Source organism: Scyliorhinus canicula, chromosome 2 (genome assembly GCF_902713615.1).
Source record: "Scyliorhinus canicula chromosome 2, sScyCan1.1, whole genome shotgun sequence".
Taxonomy (NCBI): Eukaryota; Metazoa; Chordata; class Chondrichthyes; order Carcharhiniformes; family Scyliorhinidae; genus Scyliorhinus; species Scyliorhinus canicula.
This window is the reverse complement of record NC_052147.1, coordinates 220,889,519-220,908,673: the sequence shown is the minus strand read 5'-3', so window position 1 is coordinate 220,908,673 and position 19,155 is coordinate 220,889,519. Positions and strand designations below refer to the sequence as shown.

General features: G+C 50.4%; 1 protein-coding gene across 2 annotated transcripts in view; it reads left to right on the top strand.

The window, feature by feature from the left end:
• The first annotated feature begins 6,408 nt into the window (after positions 1-6,408).
• Positions 6,409-19,155, top strand: part of wdsub1 (WD repeat, sterile alpha motif and U-box domain containing 1) — a 60,031-nt gene continuing 47,284 nt past the window's right edge. For both annotated transcript variants that reach the window (XM_038789637.1, XM_038789635.1), the window contains exon 1: positions 6,409-6,489. The gene's annotated coding sequence lies outside the window, so the exon portion shown is untranslated. The remainder of the gene's footprint in view (positions 6,490-19,155) is intronic.

Here is a 19,155-nt window from a genome sequence, read left to right as displayed (position 1 = left end):
TGGAATCCCTGACTAATTGTCTGTCTCTCCTTCTCCAATTCTTTACAGAAACCTAGATGGATGGTGTTGTTGACCCCGCAGGGGAAGCCCTCGTGGTACTGGTGGCAGTCCATATGGACAGACACTGGAGAAGGCGGTAGCAGCGCTGACGCATGTGCAGGGGACCACTGCACACCCTGCAGACCCGGCTGCCCATCAGGTAGAAGAGGAGCCCAGAGGAAGCCAGTGACAGCCCAAGGTGTACAGATGTCGTTGGTCACTCGCGGAGATGACAGACAAAGAATGCCGCAGGAGACTCCATTTCAATAAGGAGACAGTGCAGCAGCTGTGCCATGTCCTTGCGGAATTGGCACCCATGGAGGATTCCTGTTCCTGCTAGCCATCAAGGTCACTGGAACCCAAAATTTCTATGCAACTGGTGCAATCCAGGGCTTGAGCAGGGATTGTGCAACGACATTTACAGGACTTGAGGATACTGCGAGGCCTGGATAGAGTGGACGTGGAGAGGATGTTTCCACTCGTAGGAAAAACTAGAACCAGAGGGCACATTCTCAGACTAAAGGGACGATCCTTTAAAACAGAGATGAGGAGGAATTTCTTCAGCCAGAGGGTGGTGAATATGTGGAACGCTTTGCCGCAGATGGCTGTGGAGGCCAAATCACTGAGTGTCTTTAAGACAAAGATAGATAGGTTCTTGATTAATAAGGGGATCAGAGGTTATGGGGAAAAGGCAGGAGAATGGGGATGAGAAAATTAATAATAATCTTTATTGTCACAAGTAGGCTTACATTAACACTAATGATGTGTCAGTGAAAAGCCCCTAGTCGCCACATTTCGCCGCCTTTTCGGGTAGACAGAGGGAGAATTCAGAACGTTCAATTCACCTAACAGCACGTCTTATGGGAAACCGGAGCACCCGGAAGAAACCCACGCAGACACAGGGAGAACGTGCAGACTCCGCACAGGCAGTAACCCAAGCCCAAAATCGAACCTGGAACCCTGGTGCTGTGAAGCGATAGAGCTACCATGCTGCCATGATTGAATGGCAGAGCAGACTCGATGGGCCACAAGTGGCTTAATTCTGCTAAGTCTTATGGTCTTATTTCCCAAGCCACAGCCCAAAGTACATCTGTGAAGTCATGGATTCCCTGTATGTCCAGGCAGCTGACTGTATCAACTTGAACTGGATCAATCCCATCAAGATGCTCGGGCTGCAGGATTCTCTGCCATCGTCGGGGTGCCCCAGATCCAGGTATAGATGGCACGCATGTCGCTTTGCACACACTGGGGCATCAGGGAATAGGAAGAGGTTCCACTCGCTAAGTGTTCAATTTGTGTGCAACTACCGATTCCGGATCATGCATGTGTATGCATGTTTCTCAGGGAGCATGCATGACAGCTACACCCTTTTTTAAAATTAAATTTAGAGTGCCCAATTAATTTTTTCCAATTAAGGGGCAATTTAGCATGACCAATCCGCCTACCCTGCACATCTTTGGGTTGTGGGAGTGAAACCCACGCAAACACGGGGAGAATGTGCAAACTCCACACGGACAGTGACCCAGAGCCGGGATCAAACCTGGGACCTCGGCTCACCCCCGTGCTGCCCTGTGACAGCTACATCCTGGGGCACTCGGAGATCTCCATCGTCTTTGAGGACCATCCCAGGATGACAGGTTGGCTCATGGGAGATAAGGGGTACCTGCTAATGACGCCAATGCGGAGGCTGGAGACCGAGACGGAGACTCGATATGACGTGGCCCATATTGCCATCCGTACTCTAATTGAGTGGTGCATCGGACTGCAGAAAGTGTGGTACTGATGCCGAATGGTACATCCCTCAGAGGGTCTCCTACTTTGTGGTGGTCTGCTGTGCCCTCCACAACCTGGCAGAGCAGTAGGAAGACATGCTGGAGGAGGAGGAGGAAGAAGGACATGCAGCCTCGTCTGAGGAGGATTAGGGGACAGTCCAGGAGGGGCTGGATGATGAGCCCAGGCAGGACAAGTAGGAGCAGCTAAAGGATGTAGTACAGGACCAGCAAGGCTCCAGCACATGTGAAAGGCCAAGGCCCACATCCTCTTCTAAGTATGAGGCGCTGTCTGTCAGCTCCCTTCCCCCCCCCCCCCCCCCTATTACTCTTTCCCCATTGACCCCTCCAACCTCTATTCACCCCTATTCCCCACTTTCCCCTTTCTGGCTACCCCAAAACCCCTGCCCTCCCACACACCAGTGTGCCCAGGGGGCAGGGGGAGCGGAGGGCAGCTAGGGCTGGGCAGGCCCGTTGTGAAGAATAACATGACAGATACTTCACATGTATCAGGTGTAACATGTTTTAATAGTGACATTCAAAGCCCCATTGTCCTTCTGTACAGGTGTGTCTCCCCCCCCACCCCCAGTACCTGCTCAGTGATCCTCAATCTTCTTCAATTTCCGAACTCCCGGCTGCAACTGCCCCGGCCGACTTACTGGTGTCACTGGCATTGCCGTGCCACCCTGTTCTGCCCGCTCACCTTGAGACACACTGATGTCAGGAGAGGAGGATTCAGGTGAGGTGTAGACCTGGTGGCTGGCCCTGGGTCGGCCTCCAGCGTTCCTTCCTTCCCTTTGGTGCCTTTAGGGTCCTGGGTGGTCTCCATGGTGCAGAGAGACAGCTGGTTACATTGCCCAAACTGACGGTTGCTGCCACTGCCTCGCAGACAGCATTCGCAGCCCTGTTGCTGGTCCTTCGACCCCCTTAGGTGAAAAGGGTGTCTTATCCCACCCCCACGGCATCCAGCAGCCTGGACTGGTCTGTGTCCCTGAAGGGTGGAGCAGCTGTATGTGGTGCCATTATCGTGTGCTGCCTGTGAGTGAGCGTTTATGAGCAGCTCCTCTGTGTTAGTGGGGTGATGCTGGGCACAGTTTATGCAAATCAGCTGGCGGGACAGCCAGTTCCAATGTGAAGCTCGTGAGGAATCATTTTCAACACGGGCTGCGGTATCACCGGTTTGGCCGTCGGGAAGCATCCGAGAAGTCGCATCTGATATGATACTTAGTACTTTTCCCGTTAAATTGTGTCCAATGTGTTTTACAGCTTGGGGAAATGAGGTCATTGCTGGGTGGATCTTAGAAAGGCAAAGAGGAGGCAGTGAGTTTGGAAAATCTTTGAGAGAGTGGAGCTGAATTCTGATCTGCCTGGCTCGGAGTACACAAGGAAGAGGCTGAAACAACCTAGTTGAAGCAGCTATTTGAAGATATTCAGCCAGAGTCTGAAGGGGTTCCAACCAGAGCCAAATCTGTTTTATAAAGCAGGTATTACTCTCAGCCTTGCTAATGTTAATCTGGATTAAGAGCTGTGTGTTTCTTTTCTTGTTGTTTAATGGAAAATTGTATAATTGTATTAAGCTTTCTTTACAGTTGTGAAGTTAAGTTTACTATTATATTCATAATAAAGTTTTGTTTTAGAAATAACAAAGCCCTATTTTTTTTGTGCAATCATTCCTGGAACAAATCATTCTTTCCAGTCTTAAAATAAACTAAAATATTGGGGTTTCGGTCCTAGCTACTGTTGGGGCCAGGTCTGGAATTTGGTACTGCAGTGATTTTTGTTTTACCAATATTCTACTGAAAGCTTCATTTTGTCAAGGACGAGATATCAGCAAGATAGTTGGAGAATGTCGTAATGCATCTGTATTTGATAATGTGAAAGTGAAGGTGAATATCATTGGTATGCATGTGGCAATTGACTCAATTTTTGCAGATTGCACTATCAACGGACATTGTATGAATTATGGAGATGGAAACCATGCAACTTCAGTGGGGAAAACCAATGGAGGAATTGTGTGTTCCAATGGGTATGAGTGGAACCACAGATTTTAAGGAAAGTTTAATTTATCGTATTGGCTACTGTGATTTAGGTTGAACGCTTCCATTTCATCTCAACTCTTTCATGAGCTCAATTTTTGACATCTGCCTGAAAACAAAACCATACCATACAGAACTGTACAAATAAAGTTGTTCCCCGTTGATTCTGGGAATACAGTTGCAAATACCAAATGGGTCTGATTCAGATTGCCTTCCAGAGACCTTGATAATTTCTAATATTGTGATTCCTCCACCTCAACCACCAAAGCATTTTAATGGGATCTTTCCCAGGTCATGTTCTAACCGACAGCTTAGCACAGGTCTCCCTATTAAGGACACCCATTATCATCTAGTGGACAAAATAAGCATGCCGATTTTGTTAGCAGTAGACTCAACCTCACTGCTTTTGGAGAGGGAAACATTAATCAGGATTACCTCCATGGGCTAAATTTTACAGCTGCAAATCAGGTGGGTACCGCCCTTATGTATAAATGTAAAATACAGCATAATGACATAAGATCAGCAATACAATTTGATCCTGACTTGGAACTATATTGCAGTTCCTTCATTGTGGTTGGGTCAAAATGCTGGAACTCCCTAACAGCACTGTGGGTGTACCTACACCTCAGTGACTGCGGCAATTCAACGCGGCGGCTCACCATCACCTTCTCAACAGAAATCGAAGTTGGGCCATAAATGCTGGCCGAGCCAACAGTGCCCACATGCTGCGGACAAATTTTTTAATATGTTTGTCTCAGAAATCACAGATAGTGAGAGGGCATCAAAATCGGTAGCATGCCCACCATTTTGAAATTGCCAAATTAGCAAGTTATTGAGCTTGATAAACAGCCATTTGAATGTCATTTGTTTTGTCCCCCTCGCATTTGTTGGGCATCAGGTGGGAAAATGTTTAGGAGTGTTTTATGGCAGGTATGATGAGACAGCACCAGGGTGGAAAAAAAAGGCCTGCCACTTGGACTATGACTGAATGTAGCAGCAGTTTCTACTGATAAAGCAGCAGCATCTGTCTGATTTTTGAGCTCCTGGAAGGCCCAAAAAAGTGCATAAATAATAAACTAAGATAGATTCAGAGAACAGGGCCCATGCAGCACAATGGTTAGAACTGTTGCTTCACAGAACCAGGCTCCCTGCTTGGGTCACCGTAAGTGCAGAGTCCACACGTTCTCCCTATGTCTGTGCGGGTTTCCTCTCCGGGTGCTCCGGTTTCCTCCCGCAGATCCCAAAAGACGTGCTTGTTAGGTGAATTCTCCCTCTGTGTACCCAAACAGGTTCTGGAGTATGACAACTTGAGATTTTCACAGTAACTTCATTGTAGTGTCAATGTAAGCCTACTTGTGACACTAATAAAGATTAATAGTATTAAAAAATTTCCACTGGGACTTGCTGTTTGTGGCATAACCCTTCTGCCGCGTGGAGTCCTGGCCTAGACTCCCAACATTCCCCCTTTGCTTCTCTAACTGACCGCCCAATGAATTGAGACACTAGGAGTGGGGGAAGCACTCGCTTTCTGTTCCATCTGCCCTGTCCTGCTGAGAAATGCAACATTCAGCCCCATCTTTACTACCTTCGGTTGAAAGTGTGTTAGGTTGCAAACGGCCAGCATTGACTAATATTATCTTTCCTTCCTCTGAAAGCACTGACTGCTACTGGGACATGGTTCCACAAATGAGGACAGCCCAATTCAGACAGAATCGTCATACTATTCAACTGCAGTGGCATCATTTTAAAACATTTTGTTCCTTTCTCTGAGTTACAAAACCAGTCCATCTCCTTGCCAGGCAAAAGACTGAAAAGCCATCATTAGCTGCAGTAGTCGCGGCCCAACTCCAATTCCGACTTGAACATTTTCAACGCTGAGAGGAATGGGATTTTAATAATGCCGAGTTACGGAGGGAAGGCAGGAAACTGGGTTGAGTGACTGTCAGATCACCGTAATCTTACCAAATGGGCTGTTTTATAAAGTCCAGAGATCTGCAACTAAGATAATTCTCCCGTTACTGTTCGTGTCTTGGAGTGGGCCATGGGGCGGGGTCAGCGTGGGGCGGGGTCAGCGTGGGGCGGGGCCGGCGCGGGGTCAGCCTGGGCCGTGGGCGGGGACAGTGGGCTGTGGGGCGGGGCCAGTCTGGGCTGTGGTGCGGGGCCAGTCGGGCATGTGGGCGGGGCCAGTCGGGCCTGTGGGCGGGGCTAGCCTGGGCTGCGGGGCGGGGCCAGTCTGGGCGGTGGGGCGGGGCCAGTCTGGGCTGCGGGGCGGGGCTAGCCTGGGCTGTGGGGCGGGGCCAGTCTGAACAGTGGATGGGGACAGTCTGGGCTGTGGGGCAGGGCCAGCCTGGGCAGTGGGGCGGGGCCAGCCCGGGCTGTGGGGCGGGGGTTCCTGGGCGTGGGGCGGGGGTTCCTGGGCGTGGGGCGGGGCTGTTCCTGGGCTGTGGGGCGGGGCTGTTCCTGGGCTAGGGGGCGGGGCCATCGTGGGCTGTGGGACGGGGCTGTTCCTGGGCTGTGGGGCGGGGCTGTTCCTGGACTAGGGGGCGGGGCCAGCCTGGGCTGTAGGGCGGGGTTGTTCCTGGTTACGCCCCCATTCCGTACTGTGCAGGTGTGTCGTTGGGACTGTTGTTATTTACGGACATTACGTAAGTAGCTGCAGGTTGGGGGTTCCCTTGCCGTCTCAATTTTAATTTAAAGGTGTTGATTTACCGAGCAGCCGCCTGAGCTGTTGGTCAGTTTACTGGAGTGAAGGCGGCTGTGATTCTCGGCTCCGGTGGTGTCAGGCGCGGCCCAGGCACCGAGCACGGCCCACCAAGCCGCCAGCACCGAGCACTGTCCCTGCCCCGGCACCGAGCGCGGCCCCCCAAGCCGCCAGCACCGGGTACTCACCGCGCTATAATTAATGGGCGGCGAAGCTTTTCCCCGTTTAATAGATATGTTGATTCAAGGAAAAGTTTAACACTGTTTTTGTAATGCGTCCCCGTCCCGGCCGGGAACATTATGGATCCTGATCTCCCCTGACAGGAGCGTCACCAGAAGAAACAGTAAATAGTTCAACCTCAGGCCACCACAAGAGCCAATTTTTAGGCATGGAAACCTGAAAACATGATATTAACTCGGGAGTGTGCAATGCAGTGGTAAAAGAAGACATAAAAATGTTTCTAATCTCCATTAGATCATAGCAAAATGTTATTTTCTGGTCTCAAGCACTGTGTGGGCTAAAGATAGAGGAATCACAGAATTGTTAAGAGGCAGAAGACCATTCAGCCCTTTGAATGAGCAATTGACTTAATGCCCCCTCTTCCCCCCCCCCCCCCCCCCCCCCCATGTCAGTCTTCAGCCTATTGCCTTCTCTTGCTGTGATATCAAGCAACAGTACTGTGTGCTCGGTAGGTTGCATCCTTGACCAAGCTGTTCCTGTATACCTACAACGCTGGCATTTAGCTAACAATATGGAAAACTGCTGGGGTATATCCTGTGCATAGAGACAAATCCAACTAATTACCATCCCATCAGCAGTGATGGAAGGTATCGTCAACAGTGCGATCAAGGGGTACTTACTCAGCAATAACCTGCTCACTAATGCTCAGTTTGATTTTTGTCAGAGCCACTCGGCTCCTGACTTCATTACAGCCTTAGTCCAAAGAACAAAGAAAGTACAGCACAGGAACACCACCGTGCTGCCCTTAGATAAGTCTTAAAGGTCGCTAATGTATCTGCCTCAACCAGCTCACTTGGCAGTGTATTCCAGGCCACCACCGCCCTGTGTAAAAAAAACTTTCCCGCACAATTCCACTGAACCTGTTCCCCCCCCCCCCCCCTCACCTTGAACTTGTGCCCCCTTGTAATTTTCAATTCCGCCCTGGGAAAAAGCCTCCAACTGTTCACCCGATCTATACCCCTAATAATTCTATAAACTTCTATCAGGTCGCCCCTCAACCTCTGTCTCTCTAGGGAGAACAATCCCAGTTTATTTAATCTCTCCTCATAGCTAATACCCTTCATACCAGGCAACAACCGGTAAACCTTTCCTGTACTCTCTCCAAAGCCTCCACGTCCTTCTGGTAGTGGTTAGCATTGGGACTGCGGCGCTGAGGACCCGGGTTCGAATCCCGGTCCTGGGTCACTGTCCGTGTGGAGTTTGCACATTCTCCCCATATCTGCATGGGTTTCACCCCCACAGCCCAAATATGTGCAGGTTAGGTGGATTGGCCATGCTAAATTGCCCCTTAATTGGAAAACAAATAATAATTGGATACTCTAAATTTATTTTTTTTAAAAAGACTTACCTGGATAGGTACATGAACAGATGGGGTATAGAAGGAGGCAGGCGGTTGGTCTAGATAGGACCGTGATCGGCACAGGCTTGGAGGGCCGAAGGCCCTGTTTTCTGTGCTGTACTGTTCTTTGTTCAGAAGTAGGCTGTTCAGCCCATTGGGTCTGCACTAGCATTCAATGAGATCTGACCGATCTGATAATAATCTTCAACACATTTCTGCCATACCCCCATAACTCTTGATTCCCTTACTGATTAAACATCTGTCTATATCAGACTTGAACATAATGCCCTAGCTTCCAAACCTAAAGTAATTAGTAAACCTTCCCTCGACTGCATCCAATGCCAGTTTATCTTTTAGTAAGGGAACCAAAACTGTTCACAGTATTTAAGTATGATCTAACTAGTGCCTTGTATTGTTTTAGCAAGACTTCACTATTCAGCAAGGCTGCACTGTTAGAAGTAATATTTAGCACAAGGAAGATAGTTGCAGTTCTTGAAGGACAAACATCTTTGTCCCAGGGCATTATTGCATAAGTTCCTCAGGGTAGAGTCCTCGGCCCTACCTTCTTCACTTACTTCATCAATGACCTTCCTCCCAGTGTGTCAGAAGTGGGGATGTCTGTTGATGATTATGCAGTGTTCAACAACATTTGCAACTCCTCAGATACTGAAGCATTCACTACCCATATGCAGCAAGACTTAGACAATATTCAGTTTTATGTTGAGAAGTGGCAATGCCAGGCAATGACCATCTTCAATAAGAGGGAATTCAACCATTTCACCATGACTTTCAATGGCATTACCACTATCAATTTAACATCCTGGAAGTTACCATTAACCATAAATTGGACTGGACCAGCCATATAAATACTGTGGCTACGAGAGCAGGGCAGAGGCTGGGAATTAAAAAAAAATTTGTAATAGTTTTTTTCCAATTAAGGGTCAATTTAATGTGGCCTATCTACCTACCCTGCTCATATTTGGGTTTGTAGGGGTGGGACCCACGCAAACATGGGGAGAATGTGAAAACTCCACAGAGACAGTACCCAATGCCGGGATTGAACCTGGGTTTTTTGTGCCGTGAAGCAGCACTGCTAACCACTGTGCCACCGTGCTGCCCCGGGAACTGGGGTTTTGAGGTGTAGGTGGAAATAATTGAATTATATCTTTCTCCCTTTCTGTTTAAGACATATTCTGAAATATGAAGTAATTTCATATTTTTCAAACTTCTTCAGAAAACTTACATTTGTTCTCCAGCATATTCAAATTATTTTCAAAATAATGCAAAGTGAAATGTTATTAACAACAAAACGGTTTGACATTACTGCTGAATAAAATGCCATAATTTTCATTACGTTAAATAAAAGCAGCTAAACGTGCACAATTATTACTACCCTACCAAGTTTAAAATAGTCTCTCATCTTTACCTTTCACTCTTGCATCAACAAAAACGCCTATTTTGGAGACTGCTCAGTAAACCTCTGAAACACATGTGGCATTGCTTCAAATTATTTCAAAAAGCAACCAAAATACTTTTGAAGACGACAGGGAAACATTTTTCCATATGTACTGTGTTGAATGTAGAAACTATTTTATATTGTATTTCATATTTGTGGCAGTAATGTTATTTAAAAACCCTGGTTAAAAATACATGCAGGCTGTGTGTCTACTAAAGCTGTAAATAAAGATTGATAAAAGGTGAGGTAATCATTCATTCCAACCACCTACTTGCTTAAAGATAAAGGGTTATTGGAATTGTATTTTGATTGCTTGATATTCCCTGGATTGTAGATAATTTATGAGGAATTGTATATTTAGTCCTTGCTAAGCAAGTCATGGAAAGTAGTGGGATAGAAATGATGTAATTAATGGGAAAAGCCAAGTCTGTCTGTAGTTTTGCAGTTTATTATAGGATTTTAAGTTGAATAGTAGTTTTGCCAAATGTAACTAGGTTGAGCAGAAGTGCATTCAATCTGCAACTGCCAAGGACATCTTTGTACACTAAGGGGCAGTTTAACATGGCAAATCCACCTAACCTGCACATCTTTGTACACTAAGGGGCAGTTTAACATGGCAAATCCACCTAACCTGCACATCTTTGTACACTAAGGGGCAGTTTAGCATGGCAAATCCACCTAACCTGCACATCTTTGTACACTAAAGGGCAATTTAGCATGGCAGATCCACCTAACCTGCACATCTTTGGACTATGGGAGGAAACGGGAGGAAACCCATGCAGACACAGGTTGAAAGTGCAAACCAGAGACTTCCGGTTGCGGCTATGCGGAGCTAAGCTGCACATTCGGCAGCTCCCGCTAGAAACGGACTTTTGGGCTCTTTTTAGGGCCCCCAGCGGTGCTTGATCGAACATTCCCGACGTGGGAAGGGGTCTGCAGTAGATCCCCAGGGTTCTATGGTCCGGACCAGGAGTGGGGCGAGCAGAAAAGCGGTGGCAGCGCCTCTGGAAAAGCGGGGGAAGGAAAACAAAATGGCGGCCGGCAGAGCCCTCGAGGAGTGGAGGCAGTGGGCGCGGGAGCAGCAGGAGACTCTTCAGCGCTGCTTTCAGGAGCTTAAGGTGGAGCTGATGGAGTCGCTGAAGGCTACCACCGGTCAGCTGCTGGAGACTCAGACAGCCCAGGGGGCAGCAATCCGGGAGCTGAAGCAGCAAGCCTCCGAAAGAGAGGATGAGGCCACGGCCCTCGTGGGGAAGGTGGAGATGCACGAGGCGCTCCATAAAAAGTGGCAGGAGTGGTTCGAGGAGATGCAGAACCGGTCGAGGCAAAAACATTTACGGATCCTGGGCATCACGGAGGGGCTGGAGGGGTCGGACCTGGCGGCCTATGTGGTCGTTTTGTTGAACTCGCTGATGGGAGCTGGGTCCTTCCAGGGGCCCCTGGAGTTGGAGGGGGCCCACAGAATACTGGCTAGGAGGCCCAAGCCGAATGAGCCACCGCAGGCGGTGCTGGTGCGGTTCCACCGGTTCGTTGACTGGGAGTTGGTGCTTCGGTGGGCCAAGAAGGAGTGGAGCAGCAAGTGGGAGAACACGGTGGTGCGGATCTACCAGGACTGGAGTGCAGAGGTGGATAAGCGGAGGGCCGGGTACAACCGGACGAAGGCGGTGCTCCACAGACAGAGTGTGAAGTTTGGCATGTTGCAGCCGGCGCGTCTGTGGGTCACCTACAAGGACCATCGCCATTATTTTGAGTCTCCGGAGGAGGCGTGGGCCTTTGTGCAGGCCGAGAAATTGGACTCAAACTGAGGGTCAGGGGTGGGGGTTTTGTATGTAAATGTAACTGTGTCTATATTTTGGAGGGGGGGGTTCTCTGTTTCATGCAGGATGTGTGTTGGCTTTAGGGTGGGTGGGGCGATGTCTTTATGTCTTTTTGTATGGGTCTGGTGGACGGGTTCGGGCAGGGAGGTAAACTGGGAGTGCGGGGAGCTGGTGGTGGGGACCGGCAATGGGAGTTGCCCGAGAAGAGGCGGGGTTGGGCAGGGCGAAAGCGTGGGCTTTCTTCTTGTTTCCTGCGCTGCGGGGTGATGGGGGCAGGGTCGGGGCTGAGAAGCGCGGGCCTTTGCTGTTTTTTGTCTTCCCGCACGAGGGGGGGGGGGGGGGGGCCTGCTGATGGGCACGGAGAAGGAGGAGTAGCCCCACGTGGGGAGGGGTCGGAGGTGTGGCGGGAGTCGCCGGGGTCAGCAGAAGTTAGCTGGCTCACGGGAGTGGTATGGAGGGGGGGGCGCGGCTAGGAGGGGTCCTAGCCGGGGTTGGGGGGGTACCGGGTTGCTGCTGAAATGGCCAGGAAGGAGCTGGAGTACGCAGGGGGTGCTGGGGGGGGGGGGGGGGGGGGGAAGTTGCCGCCATGGGGAACCGGCCGAGCGGGGGCCGCTGGCCAGTGACGGGCGGGGGATGGGTTATGGCTAGTCAGCAGGGGAGGGGGCAGGGAGCCCTCTGATCTGGCTGATAACTTGGAATGTGAGGGGGCTGAACGGGCCGGTCAAGCGGGCCCGGGTGTTTACGCACTTGAAGGGGCTGAAGGCGGATGTGGCAATGCTCCAAGAGACGCACCTGAAGGTGGCGGACCAGGTTCGACTGAGGAAGGGATGGGTGGGCCAAGTATTTCATTCAGGGCTGCATGCGAAGAATCGGGGGCTGGCGATCCTGGTGGGAAAGAGGGTGTCGTTTGAGGCGTCAAATGTGGTGGCTGACAGTGGCGGGAGGTATGTGATGGTGAGTTGTAAGCTGCAGGGGGAGCGGGTGGTGCTGATGAAGGTTTACGCCCCGAACTGGGACGATGCAGGGTTTATGCGGCGCATGTTGGGCCACATTCCGGATCTGGAGGTGGAGGGCCTGATCATGGGCGGGGACTTCAATACGGTGCTGGATCCCCCATTGGATCGATCCAGGTCCCGGATGGGTAGGAGGCTGGCGGCGGCTAAGGTGTTGAGGGGGTTTATGGATCAGATGGGAGGGGTGGATCCCTGGAGGTTTGCGAGGCCAAGGGCCAGGGAGTACTAATTTTTCTCCCACGTGCATAAGGCCTATTCCAGGATCGATTTTTTTGTCCTGAGCAGGGGGCTGGTCTCGAGGGTGGAGGATGCCGAATACTCTGCCATAGCCATTTCGGATCATGCCCCGCACTGGGTGGACCTCGGGCTGGGGGAGGAGAGGGACCAGCGCCCGCTCTGGCGCTTGGAGGTAGGGCTGCTGGCAGAGGAGGAGATGGGCGGGAGGGTTCGGGGGTGTATCGAGAGGTACCTTGAGGCCAACGATAACGGGGAGGTCCGAGTGGGGACGGCCTGGGAGGCGTTGAAGGCGGTGATTAGAGGGGAGTTGATTTCCATCCGAACCCATAGGGAGAGGAGAGAGCAGAGAGAGAGGGAGAGATTGGTGGGGGAGATGGTGAGGGTGGACAGGAGATATGCGGAGGCTCCGGAGGAGGGATTGCTGGGGGAGCAGCGTAACCTTCAGGCCAGGCTCGATCTACTGACCACTAGAAAGGCGGAAGCTCAGTGGAGGAAAGCACAGGGGGCACTGTATGAATACGGGGAGAAGGCAAGTAGGATGCTGGCACACCAGTTCCGAAAGCGAGACGTGGCCAGGGAGATTGGGGGAGTGAATGATAGAGATGGGAAGGTGGTGCAGAGGGGGGTAGACGTTAATGGGGTCTTTAGGGACTTTTATGGGGAATTGTACCGGTCTGAGCCCCCGGTGGAAGGGGGGGGGGGGGGGGGGGGGAATGGGGCGCTTCTTGGACAAGCTGCGATTTCCGAAGGTGGAGGCGGGGCAGGTGGAGGGACTGGGGGCGCCGATTGAGCTGGAGGAGCTGGTCACTGGGATTGGCAGCATGCAGTCGGGGAAGGCGCCGGGGCCGGATGGGTTTCCGGCCAAATTTTATAAAATGTATGCGAACCTGTTGGGCCCCCTGTTGGTTCGGACCTTTAATGAGGCAAGGGAGGGGGGGCTTTGCCCCCAACTATGTCGCGGGCGCTGATTTCCTTGATCCTTAAGCGGGACAAGGACCCCCTGCAGTGTGGGTCATATAGGCCGATCTCGCTGCTAAATGTAGACGCCAAGCTGTTGGCGAAGATCTTAGCTACAAGGATAGAGCATTGTGTGCCGGGGGTCATTCACGAGGACCAGACGGGGTTTGTAAAGGGAAGGCAGTTGAATACCAACATACAAAGGCTTCTGAATGTCATTATGATGCCAGCTGTGGAAGGGGAGGCGGAGATAGTGGTGGCATTAGACGTGGAGAAGGCCTTTGATAGGGTTGAGTGGGGGTATCTGTGGGAGGTGTTGGAAAGGTTTGGGTTTGGGGAGGGGTTTGTCTGTTGGGTGAGGCTCCCCTAAGAGGCCCCGATGGCGAGTGTAGCCACGAATAGGAGGAGGTCAGAGTACTTTCGGCTGTACCGGGGGACGAGACAGGGGTGTCCCCTGTCCCCCTTGCTCTTTGCGCTGGCAATTGAGCCCCTGGCTATGGCGCTGAGGGAGTCGGGGAACTGGAGGGGCCTGGTGCGGGGTGGGGAGGAGCATCGTGTGTCGCTTTATGCGGACGACCTGTTGCTGTATGTGGCGGACCCGGTGGGGGGAATGCCGGAGGTGATGAGGATTCTCAGCGAATTTGGGGGCTTTTCTGGATATAAGCTCAACCTGGGTAAGAGCGAGCTGTTCGTTGTGCACCCGGGGGATCAGGAGGAGGGGATTGGTCAGCTCCCATTGAAGCAGGCAGGGAGGAGCTTTAGGTACCTGGGAGTCCAGGTGGCTAGGAGCTGGGGGCCCCTGCACAAGTTTAACCTCACAAGGCTGGTGGAGCAAATGGAGGAGGTGTTTAAAAGGTGGGATATGTTACCGCTGTCGCTGGGTGCATCAAGATGATGGTGCTCCCGAGGTTTTTGTTCCTGTTCCAGTGCCTCCCCATCCTTATCCCGAAGACAGGAGCATCACGGGGTTTGTATGGGCGCGCGGGACCCCGAGGGTGAGAGGGGTGTTTTTGGAGCGGGGCAGGGATAGGGGGGGGCTGGCGCTGCCCAACCTGTGTGGGTATTACTGGGCTGCCAACGCAGCAATGGTGCGTAAGTGGGTAATGTACGGGGAGGGGGCAGGATGGAAGAGGATGGAGATAGCGTCCTGTGTGAATACGAGCCTGGAGGCGCTGGTAACGGCGCCGTTGCCGCTCCCTCCAACGAGGTATACTATGAACCCGGTGATGGTGGCTACCCTGAAAATTTGGGGGCAATGGAGACGGCATAGGGGGGATGTGAGGGGCTCGATGGAGTCCCCGATACGGGGGAACCACCGGTTTGTCCCGGGGAGCGTCGATGGGGGGTTTCTTAGCTGGCACAGGGCAGGTATTAGGAGGTTGAGGGACCTGTTTGTAGATGGGAGGTTTGCGAGTCTGGGGGAGTTGGAGGGGAAGTTTGGGCTCCCCCCGGAGAACATGTTTAGGTACATGCAGGTTAGGGCGTTTGCCAGGCGGCAAGTGGCGGGGTTCCCTATGTTGCCCCCGCGGGGGGTTCGGGACAGGGTTCTCTCGGGGTGTGGGTTGGAGGGGGGAGGATTTCGGACGTATACCACGTCATGCAGGAGGTGGATGAGGCCTCAGTGGAGGAGCTGAAGGGTAAATGGGAAGAGGAGCTGGGTGAGGAGATTGAGTAGGGGACGTGAGCGGATGCCCTGGAAAGGGTGAACTCCTCCTCTTCTTGTGCGAGGCTTAGCCTCATACAGTTCAAAGTGCTGCATAGGGCTCATATGACCGGGACGAGGATGAGCAGGTTCCTTGGGGGCGAGGATAGGTGTACTAGGTGCTCGGGGAGCCCAGCGAACCATGCCCATATGTTCTGGGCATGCGCAGCGTTGGGGGACTTTTGGAAGGGGGTAGCAAGCACGGTGTCGAGGGTGGTAGGATCCAGGGTTGAGCCAGGCTGGGGACTCGCGATATTTTGGGTAGCAGCGGAGCCGGGAGTGCAGGAGGCGAAAGAGGCCGGTGTTCTAGCCTTTGCGTCCCGAGTAGCCCGGCGTAGGATTTTGCTTCCGTGGAAGGATGCGAGGCCCCCAAGCGTGGAGGCCTGGATCAATGACATGGCGGGGTTCATTAAGTTGGAGAGGGTGAAATTCGCCCTGAGAGGGTCGGTGCAAGGGTACTACAGGCGGTGGCAGCCTTTCCTGGACTTCCTGGCGGAACGGTAGGGAAATAGGCCGGCAGCAGCAGCAACCCGGGGGAGGGGGGGGGGGGGGGGGGTGTTTGGTTCGGTGGGAGGGAGAATTGTGTACATGGGTTTGTCGGATGGGGCGGGTGTTATCTCTTTCCCTTTTGTTGTTTTCTTTTTTCTGTTTTTGTAGTTACTGGTGGGGGGGGGGTTGGTTCATGTTGTTTGGTTTTTACTACGGTTGTTTGGTTAATATTGTTTTGTTGTTTATATTTTGTGAAAATCTTAATAAAAATTATTTAAAAAAAAAATAAATAAAAAAAAGAAAGTGCAAACTCCACACAATCACCTAAGACTGGAATTGAATCCAGATCGCTGGCACTGTGAGGCAGCAGTGCTAACCACTGCGCGACCGTGCCATGCCGTGGTTCATAAAGTTATGATAAATCTTTATGAAACACTGATTCAGCCTCAACTGGAGTATTGTGCACAGTTTTGGGAATTACGCTTTAGGAAGGACTTGAAGACATTAAGAGAGAATGCAGAAAAAGATACATAGGAATGGTTCCAGAGATGAAGGACTTAAATTGAGTGGATAGATCGATGACGCTGGAGCTGTTATACTTGGAGAAGTGATGTTTAAGAGGAGACTTGATGGAGGTGCTCAAAATCCTGAGGGTCTGGAGAGAGTAAGAGAGAGTAAATAGGAGACTTTGTTCCTTTTGGTGGAAGGCGCGAGAACTGGAGGACATCAATTTAAAGTGATTGGGAAAAGAAGCAATGGCAACATGAGTGAAAACATTTTTATGCAGCGTGTAATTAGGATATGGAAGGCACTGCCTGAGAGTGCGGTAGAGGCAAATTCAGTCCATGCCTTTAAAAGAGAATTACATAATTAACTGAAGAGAAAAATACTGTAGGGCTACAGGGAGAATGTGGGTGTGTGTGGTGGGGGGTGGGGCATGGCTAGCTGAGTTGCTCTTGCAGAGAGCTCTTATAGATACAACAGGCTGAATGTCGTCACATGCTATAATCATTCCATAACCACAGCATTCAGAACAAACAAGTTTAAAAGCTAATAGAGCTTTCAAGATGACAAGAGATTTTGATAAAGTAAATACTCTGGTGATTAATTCAAAATTCAATAACCAGAGGTCATGGACTTTTAAATCATTGACTGAGAATCTAGAGGAGGGATGAGAAGAACTTCTTTTGCTGAGAGTTGTTAGGATCTGGAACACTGCGTGAAATAGTGGTGGACGCTAACCCCATAAATACATTTTTAAAGGAGTTTGTCGATATTTACGGACGTTGATCTTCGAGGTTTATGGACAAAAGCAGGGAAGTGGGACTAAGCATGGCTGCTCTTTCAAAGGGCCTGCACAGACACAATGAACTGAAGGACCACTCCTGTGCTGTACATTTCTATTATTCTGTCAGTTGCTGTTAAAAATATAAAATATATTTTTTGTAAGACATTGACATCATTTTGTACTTAGAACATAGAACATTACAGTGCAGTACAGGCCCTTCGGCCCTCGGTGTTGCGCCGACCTGTGAAACCACTCTAAAGCCCATCTACACTATTCCCTTATCATCCATATGTCTATCCAATGACCATTTGAATGCCCTTAGTGTTGGTGAGTCCACTACTGTTGCAGGCAGGGCATTCCACACCCTTACTACTCTCTGAGTAAAGAACATACCTCTGACATCTGCCATATATTTATCTCCCTTCAATTTAAAGCTATGTTCCCTCATGCTAGATATCACCATCCGAGGAAAAAGGCTCTCACTGTCCACCCTATCTAATCATCTTGTATGCCTCAATTAAGTCACCTCTTAACCGTCTTCTCTCGAACGAAAACAGCCTCAAGTCCCTCAGCCTTCCCTCATACGATCTTCTCTCCATACCAGGCAACATTCTGGTAAATCTCCTCTGCACCCTTTCCAATGCTTCCACATCCTTCCTATAATGCGCCGACCAGAATTGCACGCAATATTCCAAATGCGGCCGCACCAGAGTTTTGTACAGCTGCAACATGACCTCATGGCTCTGAAACTCAATCCCTCTACCAATAAAAGCTAACACACCGTACGCCTTCTTAACAACCCTCTCAACCTGGGTGGCAACTTTCAGGGATCTATGTACATGGACACTGAGATCTCTCTGCTCATCCACACTACCAAGAATCTTACCATTAGCCCAGTACTCTGTCTTCCTGTTATTCCTTCCAAAATGAATCACCTCACACTTTTCTGCATTAAACTTCATTTGCCACCTCTCAGCCCAGCTCTGCAGGTTATCTATGTCCCTCTGTAACTTGTAACATCCTTCCGCACTGTCCACAACTCCACCAACTTTAGTGTCATCTGCAAATTTACTCACCCATCCTTCAATGCCCTCCTCCAGGTCATTTATAAAAATGACAAACAGCAGTGGCCCCAAAACAGATCCTTGTGGTACACCACTAGTAACTGGACTCCAGTCTGAACATTTCCCATCAACCACCACCCTTTGTCTTCCAGCTAGCCAATTTCTGATCCAAACTGCTAAATCACCCTGAATCCTATGCCTCCGTATTTTCTGCAATAGCCTACCGTGGGGAACCTTATCAAATGCTTTACTGAAATCCATATACACCACATCAACTGCTTTACCCTCATTCACCTGTTTGGTCATCTTCTCAAAGAACTCAAAAAAGTTTGTGAGGCACGACCTACCCTTCACAAAACCGTGTTGCTATCTCTAATCAAATTATTCCTTTCCAAATTATTATACATCCTATCTCTTATAAACCTTTCCAAGACTTTGCCCACATCAGAAGTAAGGCTCACTGGTCTATAGTTACCGAGGTTATCTCTACTTCCCTTCTTGAACAACGGGACAACATTTGCTATCCTCTAGTCTTCTGCCACTATTCCTGTAGACAAAGATGACTTAAAGATCAAAGCCAAATGCTCAGCAATCTCCTCCCTAGCTTCCCAGAGAATCCTAGGATAAATCCTATCCGGGCCAGGGGACTTATCTATTTTCACACTTTCCAGAATTGCTAACACCTCCTTATGAACCTCAAGCCCTTCTAGTCTAGTAGCCTGTATCTCAGTATTCTCCTCGACAACGTTGTCTTTTTCTTGTGTGAATACTGACGAAAAATATTCATTTAGCACCTCTCCTATCTCCTCGGACTCCACGCACAACTTCCCACTACTGCCCTTGACTGGCCCTATTCTTACCTTAGTCATTCTTTTATTCCTGACATATCTATAGAAAGCTTTAGGGTTATCCTTGATCCTACCTGCCAAAGACTTCTCATGTCCCCTCGTGGCTCCTCTTAGCTCTCTCTTTAGGTCCTTCCTAGCTGAACCTTCATGTCTCATTTCTACA